This window comes from Apus apus, chromosome 3 (assembly GCF_020740795.1).
Source record: "Apus apus isolate bApuApu2 chromosome 3, bApuApu2.pri.cur, whole genome shotgun sequence".
Taxonomy (NCBI): Eukaryota; Metazoa; Chordata; class Aves; order Apodiformes; family Apodidae; genus Apus; species Apus apus.
The window spans coordinates 82,570,365-82,591,105 of record NC_067284.1 but is presented as its reverse complement, the minus strand read 5'-3'; positions in this window follow the sequence as shown (position 1 = coordinate 82,591,105).

The following is a 20,741-nucleotide window of genomic DNA, read 5'->3' as shown; positions in this document are numbered from 1 at the left end:
CATTCCATACACATGTCCACTGAGGCATCGCTCCAGCAGAAGTCCCTCACTGGCCTATCTTTAAACATTAAAGCAGATCCTTTTAAACTTAAATACAGGTCTGAGTTCACAAAAGAAAACAGGGTTGAGTTGTGTTCAGATCTTGTGTGGTATAAATTGTGTTACTGCCATCTGGAAAAAGATAACCACATAAACAATTAGCCAATGAGGAGAGACACTACATTAAGATCCATCTGAAGAACAATCAATTAGCAAGATGCCAGCAGCACATTCCAGATTTTTACTTCCTCTATGAGCAGTCAATAATTAAGTACTGAACAATCTTAAAGAAACTGTATCATGTCTGTGCATCTCAACTAGTTCTGTTTCTTTAGAAGAGACATGGCAACAGTTGAACTTTTAAGCTCTTTATCACACTCCTGAAATTGAGATCTGTTTAAAACCAAACCAAAACACAAACAAAGAAAACCACACCAAACCCCACAACTTTGTGACAAATTTGGAATCTAGAAACAAACTGTGTATTTGAGAATTTCCACATAAACATTGTAATAAAAAACTAGCTTCAGAAGCCAATTTTTAGTCACTCAAACTATATATGGATTAATAAGAAGTGCCACACATAAGTCATGCTACTCACTTTAACAGAAGTCAATATAATATATTTACTGTGGTATGGAAGAATTTACTGGAACAAGCTTACAAAATATACCGGCCCAAATGTATCCTTATTAAACGAATACTGAAATAAATACAAGAAATAACTTCAGTGAGGAAAAAAACAACCCCCTCCAGAAGGCCTAAAGAATACATACAAAACTTTAAAACCTGTTCATGCATATATCTTGACTGACACTCACTATATACTCTTCTGCCTATAGCTGTCATTACATAAGATCAAATTTATGAAAAAATACATTGAAAATCAGTGCCTACATGAATCCTCACTTGTGTATTTTGATTTTTGGCAGGTATCCAGTGACATGATTATCTCAGAGGGAGCTGAAATGGAATGTTACTTATATCTCTAATCACCCCATTAAATTTGTATATCTTTGTTATCCAATACTGGCCAGAAACTACCATATGCCAATGACTACACCATTCAAAATCACACATCTCCAAGTAGTTGGTTTGTCTTGTGGAGTGAAAGACTGGAGTGTAGGAAATAACTTTTTTTGTAAGAAAACACTCAGAACCCTCAAAGATGTATTTGAAAATATAAAGTAACAACCTTTATCCAAGACTGTAAAAGCAAAATAAATCTTGAAATTAATACATATTTTATTTCCATTAACTAAGGGGAACTATGCAATAGCCTGTCTGTTACAATCCTCATGAATAAAGCAGTTACCTTAAATCTTAAATGCACAACATTTTCACATCTGTTGGCATATCTAATGTACTGCAGGGCATTCATAACAAATGTCAATGAAATAAATACTTGGCAAGCAAGAAAATCAATATTCTAATTTTTTTCTTTACATTGTTCAAATAGGCTCTACAAATACAAGAAAACAAACAAAAACAAGAAACAAAACAAACAACAAATCAAATGAGAGGGAATCCCCCAGAAGAACATGCATTCATACCGAACTGATTACAGAAAAAGCTTTTCACACCGATGCTACAGGGTTATTGAAGATTACTATTGTAACAAAATACCAGCTTCATCCAAACAAAAGCCTAACAAAAACCAAACCATGCACAAAATAGAGCATTTGTACTTGTAATCTTCAAACAAGTTAATGCCCGTTTTCCTTTTATGTGTTAATAGTGTGGAAGGATTTAAAACACAGATACCTGAATATGCTAATATTCAGCTAACAGAACATGAGTTCACTATCAAACTGTTGACAGATTTCCCCCCACATTAACAATCATTCATTTGATGATATATATCAACATCTAAGCTCATGTAGCAAAAACCTGTTACAAAAGCTATGGTTCAGATTTCTGTGTTTTCTATGTTTTATCCATCAGCTCACTACACTGAGATAAGGAGTCGACCTTTCTTCTTGATTCACAATGGGAGAATACTCTGCTTTTCAAGCTTGCCACTGTGAAGTCTTGTTGTTAGTGTAAAGAATAATAAAAACACGTGTGAGAAGAAAGATAGGATTCAATACCTTTCTCAACACTTGAAACATGATTTTCCAACAGTTCACCAGTTCTTGTCATCTCCCATTAATGTAAATAACTCAAGTTTAAGATTTCACTAGCAGGGATAAAAGACTCTGCAGGTTAGTGGGAAGGGAAGGTAATACTCCATGAAGTAGCTGACAGAGGAGCATTTCTCAGGTTTCATCTTTAAAGGATTCTACTATGCCATCTAGGATTTTTACCTAAAAAAAGGCAATTTATCCTTGCAATGCAACTATTTCTACCTGACGAGACTTCAGGTGGTTGCACCACAAGACATTTTTCTGTCCATCTTGAAGTCAATGTGACTGCGATTGCAAATTACCCACTAAAGTAAAGAATAGCAGACCTGCATCCATCACATTCTTTTGCATCCCTGTAAATACAGCTACTTCCCTGTTTTGATCCTAAGGTAAATGGGTTTCACCTAATAAGCTATTCAGAAAACTCATACAGTATGCAGGTCATCTCAACTCATTTCCTTGCTGTAGAAAGTACCATGAAAAACACTTTCAAACATCATCTGAGACAGGAATACTTAGAAGCACCTTAAATTCTCATAAAATATTCACTAGAGCTACCCACAGTACTGGTTCCATTGTAGTCCCAAACATACTTAGTTAAGTCATGTACTACTGCTGCAGGAAGAGGAGTCTTGAAGGAAATCTTCTCTAGCCCACATAGATGGAATATTTGCAAAGTCCCATGCATGAAGAAAAAGAAGGAGGGAGATCAAAGCTGAAATTTAAAAAAAGCTATCTTCTTGTAGCTATTCTAGAACTATATTATAATCACTGTGAGATAAATGCTCTAATCTCCACCTGCACCATCCAAATCTTTCTCCTCCCACACCGGTACTGAATTTGCAGGAACAGAAGAATCCATAAGAAAGAACATTAAAAAAAAAAAAAAAAAAAAACCCCAACCAAACAAAAAAAACCACTCCAGCTGGGAAGATACTTGCTTGTGGTTTGGGAACAATACTGACACCCTGTTTACCTCAGATTTGACCAGTCTGGGACCTCTAAGTAGCTCCTTTCTCTGCCATTTGGGAAATGCCATGAACAGTTACTGGAGCAACACTTTTCTTCCAGAGTCTAGGCTGGTAGGGAGGTAACCTAACAGAGTACCTAAATAGAGGTCTAGAAAGAAAAAGGAAAAAAAAAAAAAAAAAAAAAGAAGGAAGGAAAAATAGAAGCTGGCTTACATGCTCCAGTTTGTCTTTCCTCCTCAGCCAGACACTGGCACTGTAGTCCTGCTGCTTGACAGTGCTGTAGAAGTTTGCACCTACTCTGGTGAGGCTTGGGGAAGGCTCCCTGGGTCTGCTCTTCAGCCTCATCTGCTCGAAGCCCTCATGGGGGGATGAGGAGAGCCAGTCATGCCTGACTTCCATCTTGACATGACAAGGCAAAGTCCAAGAAAAAAAAAAATCAGAAGAAATTAAGAGGCACGAGACAAAGAGGGTCCAGAAAAGAACAGGATGGGGAAAGAAGAAAGAGAAGGAAAGTAAAAACAACCCAACAAACAGAAAATGGGAAAAGAAGAGGGAGAAAAGGAGAAATAAGGCAGGAGGAGTATAGGGAGAAGAAAAGGGTGCAGGTACGAGAGGTACTGAGAGAGATGAAAGGGCACTCGAGAAAGAAAGAGGCTCCAAGATGCCGCTGCTGGCTGCCCTCGCCGCCAGCGAGCTGCAGTCCAGGACCGGCGCAGAGGGAAGCAGCTGCTGGCGGCTCTGCCGGGACGGAGGCGCGGGGAGGCGATGGCCGGGGAGGCGCGGGGAAGGGGGACGCGGCGCGGCCCCGCGCAGAGGGAGCCCGGGTGGGGCCGCTGCCTCCGGCCCGCCTGCAGGTTGGCGCAGTGGAGGGGCCGCCGCCCGCCCGGGGATGAAGCCGGCTCCTCCTTCTCCCCCGCCTCCCCCTCCTCGGCAGCCACCTTCGGGGAAGCAGAAAGCCGCACGGTAGCGCCCAGCCTTCGCCTCTAGGAAAGCAGCTACTGCCGCCGCTTGTCTCTCCCCCCCCCCCCCCGCCTCCTGGGGAGCAGAAGGCTCCCCGCGCCCGAGGGGAAGTTCACGCGTACCCCCATCCCGGCGGACACCGACTCGCCGCGGGGATCGGCGCCCGGTTGCCACTCCCTCTTCTGGAAGCCTTTGTCCGGGCTCCCAGCCCGGGGGCTCCTGGGGCGCCGCCCCCTGCCCTGCCCATGGCGCTGGGCTCCGCGGCCCCGCCGCGGGGAGGGGGGTGCGGGGCTGTAGGGGCAACTCCCTGTCCCCGTGTCGCCTGCCTTTCTGGGCAGAGCATAACCTGACCCAGCTGCCGGTCTTTCCCCGGGGCAGCCAGGAGTGCACCTGGTCTGACCGCAGGTGCACCGGAGCCGGGCAGGGGGTGGCCCGGAGCCCCGGGCCGGGTCTCGGTCCCAGCTGGAAACCCTCAGCCCAGCAGCCCGCGCCAAACCTCAGAAGCCGCATCGCTTCTGTGGTCCCAGCTGGACCGTACCGCTGGAGTGCCCACACCAGGAGATACCTAACACGCTAGTATTTGTCTCATAAATAAAAGATGTTTCGGGGTGGTTTCTGTGGTCCACTGACACCTCTTTTAATAGAAGCTGTATGTGTTGCTGTTTAGCTCAAACTTGTTTCAGCAGAATAAAGGACTTTCCTTTTTCACACTGTGAAAAGCCACCTCACTGGTTGCCCACACGCTCTGCAAAGCTATGTTAGGCATACAGGAGAAATATTTACTGGAGCTCAGAACAGCATTTCAGTTTCTGGTGAATATTTGCTGGCAGAGAATTTGTAGTTTACCAGAGAACTAAACCAATGTAGTTAATCAAATAAAGTGATACTGAATCAAAAGTCTCCACTTGAATCCAGTTAACTGAAAATACCTTTTGAATGGTTAAACAGCTCATTCAGACTAGCTGCTGAGAACATTGTAGAAGAGCTCTCTGCTGACCACTTGATCTGAATGTAACTGTACTACCATCTGATTAAAAGGCAAATTTGAAATATCCTTATAGTTGGACTCAAAGTACATTACTGCAAAATATTCAGAAACCAGAGAGATAATGAAGTTTTAAATTTCAAAGTTATAAGGATGAAGGCAAAACTCTCATCACATCTCATAATTGAGGATTATTAGTAGTAGGTAATACTAGTACCTTCATGAAATGCTGGAAAAGTAAACTGAATAGTAGCAGGGGTTTGGTAGGGACACAAAGTAAGGCATTTTCGTCTAAATCAAAAAGAGTACTTTCCTAATACTTATCTAAATACTACAACAAACAAAAAATCCCTTTACAAATAGCAGCAACTATAACCTTCTATGTTTATGCAAGTGATTTTTAATCACCAGTATAAAGGACTTTCAGCTTTATTTCTAATAACTTCCCCTCTAATTTCTCCAGTTACTGGAGTACATCTGGGCATTTCCATGATCAATTCACTCTCATAACACCTGGAGGAAAAAATTAGGATCATGTGACTCTACGGCATGCAGGACACACCTGAAGGCACTGGGATTCAATGTATGGCATATCACAGCTGCAGTAGGTTTAAGCTCACACAGAGTAACTTGATTAAAAATCCTGCTGAACTGAACTGTAGCAGCAGATGCCTGTTTATGAATAGTATATGCTCCTAGATGCACCTACTACTAAAGGACTGGAATACATGCAAAAGTTCATTACAATGAAAAAAAAAACAACAGCACACTTCTCATTTTCTACAAATACACCATCAGGCTAATGTTCTTTAAAAAGTGTGCATGTACTGAAAATAAGGACAGCCTGCTTTGTGCTTGTTTTGCATAAGAAGTTTCACAATGTTTCTTTATCAGTATATAAAGCACTGCAACCTTTTCTTTCTTCCTCTGGCTTTCTTGTTTATGTTACTTGCAAATATTAAACAAACAAAAAAAGTTTCAGTAGCACTCTGCAGTTGCCACCTGCTTTCCTGCCCATCCTACTATGGACATCCCATACTATGACAGGCCAGAATCAATATGCCACTATGCTGAAGTACAGTATGTTTTCCCATTCCTCCAGAGAAGTTCTGTTTGGATTTTTTTTAAACATAAACTTAGCCTTTTTGTAGGGTTAGTTTATCTTACTTTCCCTAACTATGTTACCAGCAGCCTTCTCAACTGCCAGATGAACTTCCTTCTCCCTATCCAGAACAGCCATGAAATAGAGTGCTGAAGCTCCTTTTCACCCCTTGGCAATGATGTGTGTTTGCTCATCTTTCCAAGCATGGAAATTTCTTGTTTTGGCACCTAAGTGTGCTGCATGTGCCTTTTTACTACTACTGCTGCTGTCAACACTAGTACTACCCCAGTGCTATTCTTACTAGGAATAAGAAAGAAAAGGAAGAAAAGAAGCCCAGGACGAGTCTATTAAAATCATATGAGCAAGCTATGCTTACAAAGCCTTTGTTATTTCCTAACCCCCAGAAGGAAAAAAGATTTGAAGTGGGAAAATGTAGTCTAATGACTAGAAATATTTGGTTTTTAATAAAAATTTTATTTGTGTAAAGTACCAATCTCGGAACACAATATCAGTCCCTAGTGAATACCTGACCGTTTTTCTAATTTGAAAAGAGTTAAAGAGCTGTTTCCCAGATTTTCTCTTCCAGTTTATGATCTAAGGTGTAAGATTCCAGATCTAAGATGGACGCCACAACCACAAGCGTATCAACCAGCTTAATTCAGAGAAAATTCAACTCATTAAAGTTCAGTTTTGTAGTAGGTCAGCAATTCCAGCTGGCTGTATGAGCTGGATTAAACCGCTGTCTTTCTTTCATGCAATTTTCAGAATTATCCAAACACTGCTCATGTGAAGGCCCTTTGCTTCCACAGTCAGAAAACTACAGCAGCAAGGAGCACTGAAATTACAAACATTATACTTACATCACTAGCAATAGATGCAAGTCATGCATATCACAACATGATTTTACTGTACTATGGTTCATGCTACAGTTTTTCTTTAAGTCACGGCCCATCTTGACCACCCAAGACACAGAAAAAATCTTAGGCAATCTAAAGAACCTACTATTTTCTATACCACCAGGATGAATGCTGTAGGGGGCAGAGTAAACTCAGGCCACTGCAAAGAAAATAGGATGTAAGTGGAAACATTTAGATAGGGTTAAATTTATTTTTTAAAAAAAATACAGCTGCTTTTTCTTACAAAAAACTGGTCCATACAGATTTTAAAGGAGCTGTTCTCTGTGCTCCAGCTTTCTAAACATTTTTTTATTATTATTATTATTATTATTATTATTATTATTATTATTATGGGGTTCTAGCAATACAGCACATATACAAGAGCTAGACCTTTTATCAACAAATGTCATACACCTAAAAATATAAAAATTCCTACAGCAAAACTTTATGGTGGCTAAATAGCTAATATACATGCATGCATGCACGTGTAATGGATTCAAGGTCTTCTTACAAAGTACTAATGCTGCGGAGCTGAACTCAACACAAGCCCTGGCCCAGTTTTCAGAACTCACTACACCTGACTAAAACAGCAGGCAGCAATTGCCTGCAGGCTTCAGCTGGTGTCGGGTTAGAGGGGCTCTGACACCAGCTTCCATAGCAGTACTGCTCCTGGCAGCCAGGCAGGAAGGTGGCTCTAGGAATTGCCAACAAAACTTAGCTAGGGGGATCTTTGTGACCTCCCAATGACACTATCACATTCCAGATTAAATTACTACTCTTTCAAACAACTGTAGAATTACCAAACAATCAGCTCCTGCCTCCTGGAAGCAGAATCCAATCACTGAAATATGGGTTTGCTGTAAGAAAAGACCAGAGAAGGAAAAAAACAAAACAAAAACACCAAACCCCAGAGAAAAAGAGATTTTTCCTATAGTGTTATCTCCTACAGTGCTATGGACAAGGTCAGAATAGTAGAACTCATGAGATGAGAAGCAGAATAGTAAGAAAAAAACTAAAGTGCTACATGTAGAGGTGTAAATTTCTGCACTGTTGCTTTCCCTGATCATATGCAATGCAAGCTTTGTACAGAATACCTCTGTCTTTGGTTTATGGACAGGAATTGAAATCACAAGTATCTAATGGTAGGGTAGAAGTTAAGGTGTCAGTGATGTTTTGAAGTTGGAATTGCTTCAGATTTCGTATTATGAATATATTAGACACCTAACTCAGAAATAACATGCAAACGTTGTCCAATACTGATAATGTTCCCTGCTTTAGCTTCCCTATGTCTTTCTGCATTCAGCTGTTAAACAAACTAATCTGTATCTTTTGTCTTAATTGTTAACCCTGAACTCTTTTTTTCTTTGCACAATTGCTAATGTTAAGAAAAAAACCCAACAAACCACAACAAGAAGCACACAGGAAACCACCACCTGTTAGGAACATCATTTCTCTCGAGACATCTCCCCTCTGTCAGATTTTGTTAAAATCAGCCATATGTTTCAGAACATATCAGTCTGAGCCTGACAGACAAATAGTATTATTATATACGTATTTTTCCTTTAGAAACTGAATCAAAATACCTGAAAACTCAGCTAATCCATCTCTCATTCAAAATAAAAGGTTAACCTGCAAATATCATTGACATTTCCAATTTACCCTGAACTCCAGGTCTAGAATTTTGTCCTACAGTATCCTTTCCACCTCCATCTAAGAGGGCTCTGAACTGGCTCCTTGGATCCATCAAATGCTGAATGCATACCAGTGTGGACTGGGATGCTCTGATTTTCACTGGAAGTGTGACAGAATATTTTATATCTTTCACCTCACAGCTAACTCTGTCTTCTCTCTTTCTCCCTCTCTTTCATCCCCCCCTCCACACCCGTCCACACATTGCCAAGGAATATTTTCAGTTCTGAGACAATAATTTTGTCCAGACAAGTTTTCATCCTGCATCTTAAAATAACATTCATTAGTGGCACATATTAATGGGGCCAAATTCTGTTCTCCATGACACCTCTGTCCCCACTGAAGTCACGAGACAAAAATAATTATATAATGAAGGTGTAACCAGGGGGCAAAATTTGGCCTATATTTCTTTAAAATAAATCTGCAACAAGCAGTGCCTGTCTGCCTCCCCGGGGAACGAGACCCTTTACATTTGTATGAAGGACACTGGCTTTTTTTTGTTGTTTACTGAGTAGGTTCACATCTATCTCAGCTTGAGTTCTTCAAGCTGAGTTTATCTGGCTGGTACAGCTAAATGCAATAGGCAGACTGCTGACAAGATCTAAGCTCTCGAGTGCTCTTGCTCTGAAGTGAGTCGTTAAAATCATTCCAGAGGAGGGGTAGTCAGCAGAGGAAAAATACTGTAAGGGACCATGTTTTTTTCCAATGAACTGGAACTGAAAGCACAGCAGGTGAGGGATCTGTACCTGCAGAAGGAGGGATCTCCAGGGACAGAGGAATTCTTTTCCACTTTTAATCATATTCATAAATTAGAATTTGTAACAAGGGATAGCTTCTCTACACCTACACAATACGAAATGCTGGGAGAGAGGACAGAGAAAAATTGATCAACTTTTCATGAATATTACTACGTAAACAACAAAGTAAGTTAAGAAAATCCAATTAGAGAGTGGAGGAGGAAAAAAAATATTAAAAAATGTCAGGGAATGCTGTTTTTGTGGCTAGACTGATAAAGTTAGGCAGGAAAGAGCAGGCTCTAAGATTAGTACTCTGAAACTTCCCCTAAGTATATTGTTGCAATGCATTAATATAGGACAAAGGAAGAAATACCTTCCAGAATGGATAAAACAGCATGAAGACTTCATTTTATTTTTTTTTCTTTTTAAAATAACAAAGTACTTCTGTAGTGTACATTTGTACTTCCTCAGGAGAATTTTCAGTAAAAAAGTATTGGATCAGGAAGTGCCCAAAGAACTCTCTTACATGTAAGACTTTTTTTCATCTATAAAATCTCATTTCTACCATACAAAATAATATACTTTAAAATAATCCAAAATTTTTATTGCAGAAATTTTTGTGCCTCCAAAGTATTCTTCAGCATATTCTACCTAATTTCATAGCACAGAGTTTTTTGAAGCTGTTTCTCTGATCCAAAGAAAAATGCCTTAAATTATAGCTGCCCTTTGGTAATTAGCTCAAAACTTGCTCAATAATGTCAAGCTGCAAGCTACAGTATGAGAACCTTTAACACAAACTGTTTCCTAACTGCAGTAGAACTTAGGGAAAAAAGTAATTAATCTTTATTTGTGCCATCCTGTGTACTACAGATAAAGTAGGTTTAAAACATTTTGTACTGAAACATTTATAAGCATTTGAATGCTGGCTTCCAGTAGAATACAGGTGAAAGCTGTGAGCTCTTTGGGATGTAGGATGGTCTTGTTATGAACATAATCAAACATGATACATTTTGCCATTAAAGCCACAACTTTAAAGAAACAGTTTTAGCTCATCCTTACTTAGCTGTATCCTCACCTGGAGGATATAGTGGTAGACAAAGGCTGAAGGAGTGTGCGTGGATATATATCCCTGCAATCTGTGCTTCTTCCATTGTATCCTGTTTAGGCCCGTGTACGCAGCATCAGGCAGCATTGCCATAGCCCCACCCTGTCACAGCCACATCTGGGACATGCTTCTGCTGAATGTGGCTGACTCCTTGTGCAAAATGTGTTTTACTGTAAGAAAATCCCCAGGAAATATAAGGGAAGAATTATTTTTCCTTAAGAGTGCTCTCAATCACTTAAACCAAGTAATCTTGAAATGAAAAAGTAAAACTCCTGTGAAATTGGAAAATGTAATTTCTTAAATTAAATCACCAAAACTGCTGTAAACAGGTGAGGAAGGAACTTCAGTCATCACACACTTTGCACACTCTTCTCTGGAAGGCAAAAATTCCAATTTTCTTTGGGGGACTGAAAAATAAAAAAAAAATTAAACTTTTAGTCAAAGTGGAATACTGATCACCTGCAAGGCCTGGAAATTACTATGAGTGTTCAAGATATGCTGCATTACTCTTTCCGGAAAACTAATTGTGGTGCATATGATCCCTTTTTATACTGCACTAGAAGAATTAGATTAAGCCCTGAGATGTGCACGAAGTAGCTCTGTGACACATTGCCTTGTTTTAAAGATGAGCATATATGAGATAGACATTTGATCTACTTATTTTGTTTTCTTCTGTCAGTATAGACATTTTCATGCAGAGATCCTTTGCAATTGTGATAGCTCTGGGAAAAAGGTAGGCAAGACTGATGCAGTAAAAAGTATCTTCATATTTAGTAGGTATACCAGGTTATTTTTGTTTGTTGTTTTCCAGAGAATTCACAGCTTCTTCCCTTATATGAAATATTAAATTATCCTCATAAAATGAAAATGTGCTACCATAGCTACATCCAACATAAATAAAATAAGAACCTGAAAAACTTGAAACAGTTATATAAATGCTTAAACCCTTCAACCAGGTTTAACCAGGAGTTCTAGAATTTACAAATTCAGGTATGAATTCTGGGAACATTAAAAAAAAACAACCCACCACATAAAGCCAAATTGTGTACTGAGATAACTGCACAATAGCAATTGAATGATACCAGTTTTACACCCAGGTCACAAAAATCTCATTTCCTTTGGAGGAATAGTGGAAAGCTAAGGCAAAGAAAGCCAATGCTGCAACAAATCATTAGAGGCTCCAGTGAAACTGCCACAGAATTATTAAAGTGCAGGGCAGGGAAGACCTTATGTGTTCTTAAGATCATCTACATCTTCCCCAGTAATGACACAAGAAAATTGCCTTAGATTCTCATTAATGTAGAGTTCTCTGGCCTTGTCTTTGTGGAAGAAGATTCCATAGCATCCCTCAGTTGATTTTGCCAGTGCTTATACTTTGAAAGAGTTTATTAGTATCTAGCCTGAACCTGCTTTGCTATGAATCCTCTCTTTTTTTCTTTTTCTGTTTTTTTTTTTTTTCCCCCAGCAAGTGAGTAACAGTGACCAGGACATAACTAGCTATTGTCCTTTCTCTAATACTGTTTCCATGTCAGAAGGCTCACTGCATGTCTCCTAACCTCTGTCCTCGGTTCTCTGTTTTAAACTAAATCGCGTTTACTTTTTTTTCTTGAGGTAGATGTCTTCTAAACTTTGAATTTTTGTTGCTTTTTTTGTGTTTTTTTTAGTTACTTCACTTCATCTATTTCTTCTCTAATATATGGTGCCATGGGCCTTACAGAGGCCAACTGCAACAGAAATATTTTTTCTTATTGCTTGCATACACTGCTTCTTTTTCTATAACCAACATTGAAATTCATCTTATTTTCACTAGAATCACTTTCTTGGGTTATATTTCAATCATGGTTTCTTACAAACTGCTCATAATTCTCTGCAGTATGATAACTAACTTGTTACCACTTACATTTTTATGTGGACTTTTGACTGGGTTTTTTTCCCAAATATAAAACCTTTTTAATTTCAGTTTGTTCACTTCAGAATACTTTTCCAATTTATTGAGACCATTTTGAACAATGAACCTGATGAACCACATATAATAAAAGTCTTTTATCTTCCACAAGCTCAATGGTAGTAATCTACACTCCATTATTAAAGGACATTAAAGGAAATACTGAGTAGAACTGGGCACAAGACTGCTTTAAGGCAGATGACATCTCCCCTCAGCATCTGCTTTTCCAATAAATATTTTCAATCAATTTGGCTCCTATTCCAGTTTTTCTATCCCTCTTGTTTTTTAGAAGATGTTTGCAAGTTCTGTGAGAACCTAAGACAAGCAAGCACCTTGTCATCGGGTCTGCATTTGTCACACAAGGAATCTGCTCCTTCCCCGGAAAAAAATTAAGGAACCAAAATGGAAAGAGGTTGAAAACGCAGACACAGTTCATCTTTTCTCTAGTCTGGTTACAGGAATATTATGTGGGGTGGAATCAAAGTGTTGCTGAATTGCTGATGTGCCATGTCTATTGCTTTTCCTTATCTCAGTGAATTACCAAATAAAGGAAAAGTGCATATTTTTTTTTAACTGATGTTGCCAGACACAATTATTCTTATTAAAAAATGTTCTCAGGTTAATAATTTCAGCTAAAGTTTTCCATCCTAGTACTTGCACACCTTTCTTTTATGTACTGAAGATTAGGAAAACAGTTTGTGCAATGCAATTAGGAATATTTTCTGAAAGGCTTTAGAACGTGCTGTGCTTTGGAAGAGAGGGAGAATATACAAGGGTTTGATTTTCAAAGTCTCAGAACCTGAGATATTATGACAGTAATACTCATTATATGAACTTTTCAGAGTAGCTGACTGTTCAATTGAGAGTATATGCAACAATACAGCTCAAATAACAGCCAACATGTGGGTATGGTAAAGTACTATCTTTCTTCTAATATTCCTTCCCTACTGCAAGGAGAAGCTGGGTAAGAAAGAGAATGTGGTAGGGAAGGCAGGGATTCTGACAGGAGCATGAATTCTCCATGCTATCTTCCTTAGGTACTCCCCAAAGAAAAAAAAGTTGAGATGTTTGGAGGGAAGAGGAAATACAGTTGAAGAGGAAATATGGTATGTGGGAGAAATGACATCCTGGGGAATGTAAAAAGGAGGAAGATGTCCAGAGTTGAGTGAGAAGGTATCTAAAACTATATGGAAAATACAATTAATACAGAATATGTCCTTATATGGGATCCTTGAGAGAAGTAAGTTCTGGAATCCTTAGTATGTAAAACTGGTTACTACATCCAAACAAACTTCAGGGCTTTCTTTATCAGAAGAATAAAGATTGCCAAGATAGTGATTAATAATTAAGTTGAAGTCCTCTGTTACAGTATCCCAGAAATCAGCTGTGGTATTCTGGTAAAATGGTTGCACATTAAAATGTCTAAAGTGCCTTTGACTGACAGGTCCTAACAACAAGTTCTGTAGATAGTGAACAGAGAAAACTCTGAAGAAATAAAGATGCATTTGTTTGTCTTTCTGACAAAAGAGAATTGAAGAAATGGATCCTAAAGGGACTTGCTGCATGGAAGAACATCAGTTTCTAATCTATTACTACCTGTCCAGCTACCTCCATATATAAGAACAGTGAGTAAGATCTGGAACACTTCCCGTTGCCTTTGGGCCAAATTATACAGAAATGTCAAGACCTGATGCATAACTACCAGTTCTGAATTGCAGGATGCCAGATTGTTTCTTCACCTTGCGAGGAAAGCTGCACTACCCAGCTTCACTATTTAGAAACATCATTCACTATGTAGTTTAGAAAACCAAATATAAAACCTTCAAAATGAATGAAGAAAAAAAAAACCTGGAATAGCTTGTCCTTAATCTCTAGAGCATACTACAGGGGACACTGTGTCTCATACAACCATAAGGCATAGTCATATTCTGTCATATCTTTACTGCACAACCTAAGGAGGTTGATCACTGAGTAGCTGGTTCACCCCAGGATAGGCTATCTAATGATATTAAAAATATGCACTAAAAAAGAACAATAAAGCAAATAACCTAATTAACAAGATGTTCTGCAAACAAGTGAAAATTTTCTGTGTTGCGTATTTGGGGGAGGGAGTGGAGTAACCCTCTAGGCTTGTAGAAGAAACCCTGGAAATATGACCCAGTTGCACTTCATAGTTACACAAAAACAGAAAGCAAATACAAATGTCAATTTTACGGAGAATTTTGGGGTATATTATGATTCATCATCTTTACAGTATTGGATTTGTCAATATTATTGCACAAGATTATTTTATTCTGAATAGCATACAGACTTTTTCAGCTGTTTGCTTTTGCCTTACTAATTAGGCTATTGACAGCAGTTCTACAAGTGATTTGTGGTTTCCCACAGTGTCTGTTTTATGAGTGAGAAGCAATGCTGTCACCTGCGTAACTGATGAAATTGTTTGTCATTAGGGCTTAGAAATCAACTGCAGTATTTGTGGATGCAGTACATAACTATAGTTTTTGTAGTTTTGTACGGTGGGATAAAAACATACAGTAGCTTGTTACAGAGCCAGCTTTAAGAGCTCAAATATTTGCCAGTCCTTTACTTGGCATAAATTGGACATTTATTATCACAGAGGAAAAACAATACAGTAAAAAACAAATAGAGCTTGAAAATCAAGAAGAAACTAGACAAGAAAGCTTGGAAATAAAGATATTGATAGCAAACTGCTGTCTGGAACAGCAATAAATTTATTAAGTATATCTCACATGCTTCTATATTGTACAATTTAATCTGTACAGTGAGGAAGGAAAGGGAGAGGAAGGCAGAGGGTGGGAGGGGAAAAGAAGGAAAAAGAATGGGGAGAGGAGGAGAGGCAAAGCAAGAAAGCACAGATTTGTTGGACTCTTTTATGTTTTTAGTAAAGTACAAGGAGCAGAGAGGATTTCTTAATAGCCCAGGAATAGAACCAGTGACTGCATTGCATGATTGTCTCTCCTATATATAGAAAAATTGCACTATGTATTGTAGTTTGGTTTACCTTCCATATTCCCAGTGAGAAAGTGACACAAATGTGGACACAAGGGAGAGAATGCAAGGAGCTTAAGTGATTTATTTATGTGGTATTCAAGTGGAGAGTCTGTGAGTGTGTTTAACTTTCACAAACAGTTTAGCTGAAGGGCAAGAACATGCAGTATTGCACTGTATGCGTGACTACCTCAGTGGTGCCAGTACATCATTAAATGCACATGGATCACACAAAATAATTATGTGTGCATGGATTTCTGTTACATTTCAAGAGGATTTTCTGTCAGTATTATGCTAGAAATTTCCCCAGATAACTACAGCTTCACGGTGCTCAGCAGTTCTGAGGTAGTTTCCTTTAGGCTTGGGTTTCTTTTTTATTGCTTTTTTAGGAGGTGAATCATGTACTGTCATGTACTTTGCTGCTTACTGCAAGTTAAGCTATCTTTTGGATTTGTTTTTCTTTTTTTCTTTTTACCTGACCAAAGTAAACACATGTGGCTTATTTAAAGAAAGCATTTTTATAGCAGTCAATGGAGAGACAGACCCTTCTGCAGCAATGATGGGGGAAAAAAAGCCACCTGCAGCAACTCCTCCTAGTAATATAGATGGGCTCACAACCATGTGTGGCCTGAGCATTCTGCTAGAATTCCTGGTGTGTCTTCTGTACTTTGGAACAACTTTCTACCTGTTGGCCATCGGATGTCCCATGCAGGAGTGGGACCAAGAAAGAAAAAATAAAGAAGAATATAAAGAAAAGGAACAGATGCACATTTTAAATGCTGATGAGCTTTTTTTCCTGAAAAAGGAGAACAAACTGCCTTTTATTCCCATTGCTGCCTGTGGCACTTTCCTCTCTGGGGATCCCAGTTAATTTAACACTCCAGTCTCACCATGTACATCCAAGCTCCCATCTCATTTTTAGTGCCCTTTGTTGCCCTGAAGACTCACAAGAGGAAGTAGGACATAGCTTCACAGGACAAAAGAGGGCAAAAACTCAGAGTAAGTGAGAATTTTATTCAGAAATTATATATTGCTGACAGTTTTGCAAAGCAAGACAATACTTCCCCTTTCTTCTCCTCATTCATCTTCATTCAATTTACAGTTGGAAAGGGGAAAGGTTTTTCTGCAGAAGTTGAACTACTGTCCAATTCTTAAATAGTATGAACTTGTAATGATGAAAGTGATCATTTCAGGACTAAAATTAATGAAACTCCTATTCAAGCAATTAAAATGGAATTCAGAATCATAATGAAATAAAAAGGTTCCAATGTTTCTTTGCAGTTTTCTTCAGTCACTCTCTGTTTGTTAAAAAAGTCATTATTTTCATGCTTAATAAATTCCACAAAAATGACATTTAAATAGGTGGTCTATTAGCTGGTATTGATGATCGATGACTAATAATCACACTACACTGTAGTTCAAGAAATCATAGAATCATACAATCAGAGGGGTAGGAAAGGACCTCCGAAGATCACCAAGTTCGACCCCCCTGCTGCAGCAGGAACACCTAGGGCAGATCACACAGGAAGGTGTCCAGCAAAGGTGCAATTACATGTTAGTTGGAAAGACCATGTTCTAAGCAATCGCTTTTTCTGGGTGAAAAGGCCTTTTTGTCTACTTCTCATTCCTGACAAACAAATTAAAATTACATTTTCACTAACAGCAAATCAGAGTTGAGATTTTAACATCAATTTTTCTCAAATGTATTTCCCAGACATCGCACAGGACTGTAAATCGTACTGGGTAGAAAAAAATGGGAGAAAATGATGCAATCTTATTCTGCATCAAACTCCAGCTATTTTTTTTCATATTTGATTAACAGTATTCTCTCCCAGTTCACAAGAGGAAGACCTCCTGTACAGAATGGAGCACAACTCTATTTTTATGGAGATCAGTACAAACAGGCACTTACTGCCTTTCTGCATTGTCCTCAAAGTCTTCAAATATGTGATTTTTGAATATCAAATACTTTTCATAACATCAGAAAGTAACATATGCAATAAAAATTGATATAAATGTTAATTATTTAAAATGAAAGTAATTTAACATGAGCATTTTACAAAATATTTTGCATTCTGCTAGCCACATATCTTATTTTTCCTATATATACACATCTTTTCTTTGAACTTCTGGGAAGTATAATGATTTAGTCCATACAATTTCAAAGTCAGATTAAAATAAAAATCTACCTCGACCAAGATTAATCACCAGGGAACATATAAAATTTACTCTCCCCTCTCTGTTCTTCCTGCCATTTTCCATCCGGCACTGTTGGTTTAACACTTGAGGAAGTGAGGACATTTCTGTCTATAGGGAAAGAACTGTTCTTTTGAGAGAACCCTGAAAACTGCAACTGCTCCATCTCCTCTTATGATTGACAAAGCATAGCTCTAACTTGCAGTGATATTTCTAAATCCATGACAAAACAAAACATTTCTCCCACTAACAGAAGATGTGCTGAAGAAGTGACGGAAGCAGGGAGTCCTGACATGCCTGTGAACTCCACATTTTCAGTGCCCTATATGTTTCTGATCTGAAAGGTTTGTGCAGTCCATCTGTTCGCCTCTGTCACCATCACAGCATGTATTCTGCATCTGTACATAGGCAACTGTTTGACTTCCCCCATTAAAAAGAAACAAAAAAAAAAACCAAAGTGATTACAGAAAAGCAATTTGCAAAGGTGGTTCTTTTTTTTATATCCTGTATGTGACTAAGTGAAGCTCAATATCCACTCTAATTAGCTAAAACAATATTACTAGTCAATATTTAATTAATAATTCAGTAATACTTGCCTCATAAACATAGTTGAATTAAAATGCCAAGGAATGTGTTGTTTGTATTGCTTTCATGTGTAGGATACTGCATCTCAATAGATTTTTATGCCTTTTACCTGCCATATGAAAGAAGATGGTAGGAAAATATTCACTAAAGTGGTATATTAGTTAATTTAGGATGCTGACAGCACTGAGGTTCTTAATCAATTTCTTTAGTGACTTGCACTTTATCACCAATTTGTAATAAACTTCAGTTTATTGCTGAATTGTGAGGCTTACAAGGAATTAAAAACAGAAAATCAAAAGGAACTGGAATTCTTATGATGTGATACAATTGTCTGTATATTAAATGAAAGCTAAGTCCAATGTAGTGAACTGCTACGTTATAAATTCTTGTATATTAGAAATTATGCACAGTTACAGAGCATTTTCCATGGACCTCAGGAGCTAAATGCAAAATTAATTCTCCTTTCTCATTACTTACTATTATGTGGCTTCTATACAGTTGTATGTGAGCTGATGCCAGGGGGGCTATTGCTGGCTTAAAAGGCATTTTCTTTAGACTTATGTGGGGAAGAAGAAGAACCGTTTCCCACAACAACACATTCAAAAAGCAGGTGGGTTTCTCCTAGTCAATAGAAATACTGAGGATTCTTCCATTTCAGGTGATTTAAGCACGGCAAATATCTGCATTAGAAAGGTGCAAGTTACTTCTGGGGAGATTCCCTTTGGACACAAGAGGAAAACGTTTTATAATGAGAGCAATCAGCCACTGGGATAACCTCCCCAGGGAGATGGTGGATTCCCCAACGTGGGACACTTTTACGGTTCAGCTGGACATAGTGCTGGGCCATCTTGTCTAGACCATGCTTTTGACAAGAAGGGTTGGACCAGGTGATTTTTGAGGTCCCTCCCAAACTGGTATTCTATGATTCAATTAGATGATTGGTATTATCATGACAAGTCAAACCTTAGGGCCCTAGCACGAGCTAGAAATGAAGCAGTAAGAACTGCAGTTGCACAAAATTGTACTTCAACAATACCCTAAAAGACACTCTTAGTTAAGTGTAGTTGTAGTGTCCACATTTTTGAGCTGCTGGCTGCAAACCAGACAACATGATGGAAGGCACAGGCCACTTCAAATGGAAAAACAGTGCCTTTGGCAGGAAAAGAATTTAAGCTGTAGAATGAAAAAACATCAGCAACAGACTGGCATCTCTGCTTGAGCAGTAGTGTGAAATTCATTTTTTAAAGTGCTTTATCCAGAGAAGGTACAGCATACATATATTATCCAATACTGCTGGGGTTTCTCTTTAGTGATAAGCAGTGGCCACAATACTGGGAGTCTTAGTCCTCACTTTGGTTAAGAAAGAAGGCTCTTTCTCAGCACCCCAAGCCTGTATTTAAACTAGAGAAATTAATGAACACTAGTGTTCTGGTCTTTAAATTTATCTTCCACACAATTTCTAGCATTCATGACCAAAATATTAAGGACCAGTAATATTTACAACAATTGGTCAAAAAGAATCACTTAGATCAACCAGCGGCCTTTTCAAAGTGCATTTTCGTATAAAGCAGAAAAGAAACTCTGGATTAAAAATTTTGCATATCTTAATATTCATCTGATGTAAACCCGAAAGAGTTGCAGACACATAGCAATATATATATCTATATATATATATATTGCTGCTGACAATGTATTAACAGCAAGATGTTCCTTTTTTCTTGACACGGGTTTGACTACTACTTCACCTCTGTTTAGTAACATGGTAATCTTTCCAGACTCCATGAGAGATATGAATACTTCATCAGGCTTATGTCACAGTGGAGCATATTCAGAAAAAAACCCAAGCTGTTTTTTGTACTGATGCTAGCAGATCCATTTGATCTAGTAATGGTTTACAGAGCAAAATATAAATAACAGGATCAGTTTGGGAATTAAATGGAAAGTTTGTTTCTCTGGACATTGCTACTTTGTAAGAATCTGTAATAGAATAGATTCTGCATTCATGGAAGACTGGACTTGATAAAGTCAATGGTTGGTAGTTAGGTTATCGTTGGACTCAATGATCTTAAAGGCTTTTCCAACCAGAATGATTCTGTGACTATTTCTGTATCTTCTCTCTACACAAGGGAAATAAGCAGTCTAGTTGCACTCAAGTCTATAAATTGCTTACTCTGGACTTCAGGTACCCTCAGTCTAAAGGTGAAGAAACAGTTCAAGACTATTCTTTGTCTTTCTACAACCTATTATATCACAGAAAGTCAGGAAAACCAACAGGCTTTGTAGCTGAGAGAGACACTTGGGGACTTGGGAAAAGCTGTGTAAGCTTCTTGGGTAATTCTTTGTCCTTTTGTAGCCAATCAATTTTAAATCACATTTATAATAATATAGGTTTC